This window comes from Poecilia reticulata, linkage group LG4, assembly GCF_000633615.1.
Source record: "Poecilia reticulata strain Guanapo linkage group LG4, Guppy_female_1.0+MT, whole genome shotgun sequence".
In the NCBI taxonomy this organism is placed as follows: Eukaryota; Metazoa; Chordata; class Actinopteri; order Cyprinodontiformes; family Poeciliidae; genus Poecilia; species Poecilia reticulata.
Genome location: NC_024334.1, coordinates 4238254 through 4245482, shown reverse-complemented (window position 1 = coordinate 4245482; position 7229 = coordinate 4238254).

Below are 7229 nucleotides of genomic sequence, written 5' to 3'. Positions count from 1 at the left end.
GTGGATGGAAAACTTCAATTCAGTAATCAACAGCTCTTAATGCACTGCGTTGCGTGGCCGAACGTTCGGTTGAAATGAAATGATTTGTTTCATTGCAACATTCCTCCAGATGACATGTACTGTGAATTGCGCTACATCAATAAACTGAATTGAAGAGAAACTTTAAAACTCTGCGCTGTCTGTCTGACTTCCACACATTAGGCTTCTGCTCTGCCTGCGCTCTGTTCTACAGGTCGGCGCTGTCCGAGATATCTGGCTTTCCGTTCCTAGTTCCCATGAGGCGATCGCAAGATCTTATCCACCTGTCCATAACACACTGGCTAACTGGGAACTCAAATTTTATCAACGGAGACAGAGTCAGCATGTTGATCCGTGCATGGTAAAGCATTGCGGCCCACCAGGTCTATAATACGCTGTGGAAACCCTGCACTGAGCAGTTGGCTACATTTTTAACATCATCTAAACAACAGCTTGTGTTTGCAACGCCTAATAAACATGATTTGATTTAAAAATAATTTGGCAGAATTTTTTTCCCCTTCTTAACCTACAGGTTTCTGTAAAGTGCAGCGCTGCAGTGAATGGAATTGTTCTTTCGTTGATCCTCATTGTTCTTAGTAAAGAGAAATATCAGTTTGTCTGGAGTAATTCTGGAATACCGTTACATTGTATTAAAACAGTACTCTGTCTTTGGTGAATTTTTTTTTTTCACATTTCCTCTACTGCAAGGGTTTCAAACTAGCAGTTTTTAGATGCAGGACAGCGGTGTTTTGTGCCTTCATTCCACGCACATAACACTGGAATGAATTGGCTTAATCACCTCCTCTTGTCGACCAATTCTCCAGAGCCTTGCTAATGACCTCATTATTCTATTCATGTGGTGCAGCAGAGGCTCATCTAAAGGTTGCAGGACAGCGACCCTCCAGGACTGAAGTTACTGAAGTTTGACACCTGTGCTCTAAAGTGTACCTATTGTTTTATTATTCGAATTTTCACAAGCAAATTATCCGTAAACGTCTAATAATATATTGACAATTTGTGTATTCAATATATTCCCATTTTTCAAGAGCACATTGCCAATATGCTATCAGAGAAATCATTTGTTTCACCTGTATAGTGTGTTGTAATTGATCCTTCTGTGCTCTGGTAACCTGTTACGTTTGGAATACTGTAGTGAAGCATGTAATGTACAAAGTGGTAAAGCAGAATAATCAAAGACATTAAGTAACTAAAAAGTGTAACTGGAGCATACTGTAATCACACTACTAATATATAAAATACACAATGCTAATATATTTAGAAGACATTCTAAACATATTTTAAATGTAATTTGATTACAAAATAGTACGCTTAAGATTTTAAAAAAAATCAAGCACGTTTATATTACATAAAAAGTAGTATACAAAGTATATTTTTAATTGTTAAAAGCATGTTATGGTACATTTGTTACACTTCAAATTGTGCCTTTCTACAATTTAATTTCTATTAAAATACACTAAGCACAAAATTTGTTATTCCAATATAACACACATTAAGTTAACTAATGCTTAACTAACTTGATATACTCATGATTAGTCTGGCTTCAAGTGAACTCAAGTATTTTCAGTAGGATGCAACATGCTTAGTATATTAATTTTTCACCAGGGCGCAGTTGCTTTTGTACCATAATCAATTAAACATTGATCAACATATTTGATAAGTATATTTCCGTGATGGCATCCATCATCAAAATATACTGTTTGTTCAGATGTTGAGTGTATGTTTCTTTTAAATTAACTTTTCGTTTTTGTTACGAAAGCACCTTGAATCCCTCGCTGCTGAAGCGTGTTGTACAGGTAAACTCTGATTTGAGTCATTTTTGGTGACGTCTCGGGTTCGTCCTTCAATAATATAATGCTCTTTAAGTCAAGCAAACAGTGGGCCAAAAACAGCTCATGGTTATTTGCATGGCATTCAAAGAATAAACGCAGTAAGAATAAATGCTTCCATCGGCTTCAAACTCCTTCCTGGACCCAGAACTTGTTGACGCGGACATCTTTAAGGGATGCCGGTAGGTGACAGAGGAAAAACAGCACAGCCTTCAGTTACACTGGACCTGATGCAGCTCTCTCCAGAGCGACATGTAGCCTCTTATTAGCAATTGTATCCACCTGTGTGCATCTTCATCCTCAACAGGAAGTCTACAAAAACAACAAACTATTTCAACACCTCCCTTGCTCAACGGCATAAATTGCTCGGCGGCATCTGAACTCCGGTCTACTTCCTGCCAGAAGCATAAAAAGGAGACGTGAAGAAATCCAGATTATGCTATGCAGGCGATCGAATGGTTTGTTAGGTTATTATAATATTGCAGTATCCATGAAGAAAATAGTTGACACTTTATTTTATGTAAACAAGTCATTTGTTTTTTTCCTTCAGTGTTTATTCTGTTTTTACTGATTTTTTGTTTTGCATTCATAATGTCACTGCTAAAATTAAGGTGTCTGGAGCAATAAACACCCAAACAATGCAAAGGAAACACTAAACTCCACTACGATAAAATAGACCAGATTTAAAACATTTGAAATTTTATCAGCACAGACAGAGTCAGCATGTTGAGACGTTTGCACATTTGAATGCGCAAACTTTAGCGTTTTTTTAGTTTGTTTTGTTATGAAGCTTAAGGGCAAATTCAAGCTGGAAGACTTCTGCCTCACCTGTTCCGCTCATCACTGCGTCAAGCTCATCGCCTCCAACCTCAGCGCTGGACCTCGACCTGGCGCATCCAATCATTAATCAAGCTCTGCTTAAAATGATCCACAACCACGCCGTCAGCTGCTTTCCAGCTGTGCTCAACTGACCTCCACCCCCTTCTCCACCCGCATCCTTCGGCTCTCCAGGATGTCACCCTTTCCCGACATCCACCACCAGTGTCGGGCCCCGGCAGGAGAGCATCCCTAATCAATGATCTGCCGGGGCCCGGGCGCCAAAGAATAGTCACTCATTTGTTAATAAATTTCTTAATCGTTCATTTTTTCCCCGTCTGAATCTTTCCAGATTGAATTGTTCTTTTATTATCAGCACTGAACAACCAGAACCTGAAGCAGCAATTGTAAAGCTCTCTGATTGGTCCATCGTGATAAAAGGTTAAAAATCACCAGCCGTGAGCTTTAAGATCTGTTTTTATTAAAATTCAGCAAAACAAGGAAAGGTTCAACATTACGCTTACAATTCATGATCAAACAGAATTTAGTAGAAATTAAGGTTAATTTAAAATTACATTCTATTACAAGCCATCATCAGCTAAACCTCGTCCCTTTTGACAATCAAGTTTAAAACTCATAGTTTACATCTTATTTTTTTCACTTTATATCTGTACATCAAACAAATTTTATTTTATTTAATTTGTGTCGCTGGACTTCTGTCAGGGCTTCGTGGTCTCTGATAGGCAGAATAATGAAAATAAATAATCTTCCCAATGAGATGGTAGCCTCTTGTAGAATAAACCAAACGGGTTTTCCTGCAGTCTTGAACTTCTTATTGACGAGATCATACATTAATTGGCTTCATATCAGACGCTCCACTTCCCTCTTTCTCCTCCTGGTTCTGCTTGAAGCAACATCTGAGAGCAGCTCTGAACTTCCTGCTGCCGCTGGTCTAAAACAAGAGAAAGGGTTAATAAGCCAGAGCACATCCGTTTTTGCACAGTGGCGGCGCGTTGCAATAAACTACACAGAACCAAAATTCACCAAGTTACACAACAATAAGAATCCATTCAGTGTGATGCAACACGCGCAGCATCGAACCCAGTGATAATTCATTAAAATTACTTTTGTCTCCGCTTAAATGATGAAACTGAACACTAAAAAAAGTTAAAGATAAAATAAAAATGAGGGGAAAACATCAATCTGATGTAAATAGTAACATTTTCATTTTCAGACTCGTCATATATTGACGCTGTGTTGAATATGCACATCGATCTGTGAGCCGATGTTCATAAAATGCATGTAAATTATACAAGAGGACTTGGATCCTCGATGAAAAAGAAAACGGAGTCGGACCGGGACATTCACTCCAAACGGGTCTAGTCTGGTTCAGAGATGGTGAGAGAAACCCGTTATCTCACACCATCTCTGAGGTGGTGATAAACACATTATCCCGTAAAGTTCATTTATCATAACATTTGCCTGGAGAGTTTGATTCGATCAGATTCACCTGATGGATGAAGATGTGAGGAAAAGTATTGCTGAGCAGGATTACAATGAGCTGAGTTTGAACGTTTTATCTGAAGCGCCCACCTTCTTGATGATGAGGATGAGGATGATGAAGAGGAGACATAGGGTGGCTGTGATGATGGCAGGCAGATGATGCCTTGATGGAGCGGGAACAGTAATCGGTGAGGGAAGCTGAGGACAGACTGTAACAGAGACCGGATCAGAGTGAGTTCAGCAGCAGCTTCCTGTCCCTGTAGAGCATCAGAACCGGGCAGCATGGTGGAGAAATGAGCCGCAGGTGGAGCAACAACACCCCGTGTGGAGCTTCTCACCAGTCTCGTTGAAGCTGATGGAGCCTCCCGGGCCCTCCATGAAAAACTTCACACCAGTCGTCAGGTTGCGGCAGACCACTGAGACCAGCTGATCCATGCAGACGGAGCACTGGGAGGCAGAGGATCCAGGGCAGGGAGGCAGGGGAATCATCGGATCTTCTCTGGCCCAGAAATGTCCGTCGTCGACCGTCCTGTCATACACCATGGAGACGGTGTGAGCTGCTGGATCAGCTGAGGTAAAGCAGGTCAGATTCATCTGCAGAGAGAGGAGAGAGAAACATTTCTGATGGTCTGCACTGGTAGGACATAAAAGGGTTAAATTGGCAGCCGATACCTTGGAAAAACAGATAATGGATCCTCTGGTTCCGCTCGGTAGAATCCTTCCAACAGGGTCCAGCATCTGTAGGAGAACAGCAGCTCTGGAGGATCTGACGCTCAATGGTGCAGTATTTATACAGAACAAGTGGGTGGTGATGTCACCTCAATTGGGCGGATCTTTGGATTCTGACGTCTGTGATTGGATCCCGCTGGTTTACAGGTCCGGTGTTCCCGGCCAGAGATCATAGCTTAGAATTTAGTTTCTTTTTCCCCTCCCCTCGCAGCATTCATGATTTCTCCGGGACATCTGAGGCTGAAGCTGATTGTTAGTTCCTATAGTCCCACATAATACAATGTTCCAAGAAGGCAGTAAACCTTTAAACAGGATAACACAAAAACAAAATCACGAAGGAGGAGATCCAAAAGCAGTGGTTTCATCTGAAAATTATGTAATTCTCAGAGAAGCCGCTGAGCAGCACTGTCTCGGCTCCGAGACATACAAAGTCTCGGAGCCGAGACTATACGGACATACAAAGTCTCGGAGCCGAGACATACAAAGTCTCGGAGCCGAGACTATACGGACANAGGCCATAGACGAGCCGGAGATTTATTACACTACCACGGATTCCTCATTACAGTTTCATCAGTTCAATACTCAAAAATCTTCCAAAGTCTCAACACAAAAAATCTCCTCGTATTCTTAACATCAACCTTTTTTATACACTCATCTTCATTGGTGTGAGTTGGAAAGTTTCAATCAATGGCATTGCTCTTCTTGGTTGCATAAAGATTCTGGCGCGCCTTATACCGAGAGTGCATTGGACGGCCATTAAAATAGACCTAACGAACTCAGAGGCGACGCCAGCTTCACATGAACCATCTCAGACCCAAACAACCCTSGAGGCCTGGAACCGCTGGCGCTGCTCTSTTCTGCKGYGAATYTGKCTCYGTRYGATYGTGACCAYACTKKWGAGGGAGATCCCGATCCGAACCCATCCTGSAATCTCCAGGCTCAGCACCAGTCCGCGACCATTGTCATAGTTGAGATAGACTTGGAACCAAGAGCCGGTCCAGAGTGTAACTTGCAGAAAAAAYGCAAGKCTCGTTGCCGAGTTTCCCTCCACGGTTACAACGCTGGAGGCCTGGAACCGCTGGCGCTGCTCTCTTCTGCGGCGAATCTGGCTCCGTATGATGCTGAGTACACTGGAGAGGGAGATCCCGATCCGAACCCATCCTGGAATCTCCAGGCTCAGCACCAGTCCGTGACCATTGGCATAGCTGAGACAGACTGGGAACCATGAGCCGGTCCAGAGTATAACTTGCAATGTGAAAGCAAGGCTTGTTGCTGAGTCTCCGTCCATGGTYTGCTSGGCTTCGCGTCYTCAACCTTTGCTGATGGCTTCCCTTTAATAGTTGTAATTTTTGTGAGGACGGCCGAGTGCAAAGAAGTCGCTGGTGGTGCCACATATCTTGAGGCGATGACAGGTTAATATTTGTAAGTTGGAGCTCCTTTGGCAGTGGTTGATTTTCACCGCACTGGATGGAGGCTGGATAGGCTCTCTCAGTYWGAAATTAAGTCAGTCAAGAGTTTTGAGAATTGTATTCAAGCTTCCAGTGTTTCCCCCCTTCTCGTTTTGTCGCTACAGCACTTTTCTACTGTCTGTCCATCCAATTTTGCTTTGAGAAAAGATTTGCCTTGGAAGGGACGGGAATCGAACCAGCTACCTTGGGCTCCAGACGTAGGTACTTATGCCTCTAGACTACGGAGGCACCACCGCAGCAGTAGTTGACAGATGTTGGCTTAGAACTTTGTGTGTTGCACAGGCTGACACTTCCGTATCTTTGTTGCTTTGCTTTTTCTTTCTTTTTCATTTCAGCAATTCCTTTGTCCCACTGTGGGACGTTTTTCATACGACTGCAGCCTCTGCTGACATCCCTCACCTGCTCCAGACAACTCACTCAGGACACAGAGCTGACAGGAGGGCCGGCAGGAGTAACAAGTGGGAGCAACGAGCGTTTCTCAGCGGACGCTCTCTTCTTGACACGGTGAAAGAGGATGGAGCCTGGAACCATTGCTTGTGGATCTGTTCGCTGGTGGTTTTTTGTTTGTTTGTTTTTTTAAACACTTGTTTTCAAAATTGTGGAATATATTTTAGTTTGGTTAAGATGAGTCTCTAAAATACCAGAATTTGCAGCAAACTTTAATCTCTGTCTGATTTCATCCTTTTGAATATTAAATCAGCGGTTTTGATGGTAAAAGTCGAAAATGTTCGTTTGTAAAATTCTTCTTTATTGTATATGATGATTGCATACCCGTAGCAATTAGAGATCATTAACAGCAAGGTCTTTATAGCAGATCTTAGCTTAAAGCGCCCTCTAGTGGATGTGC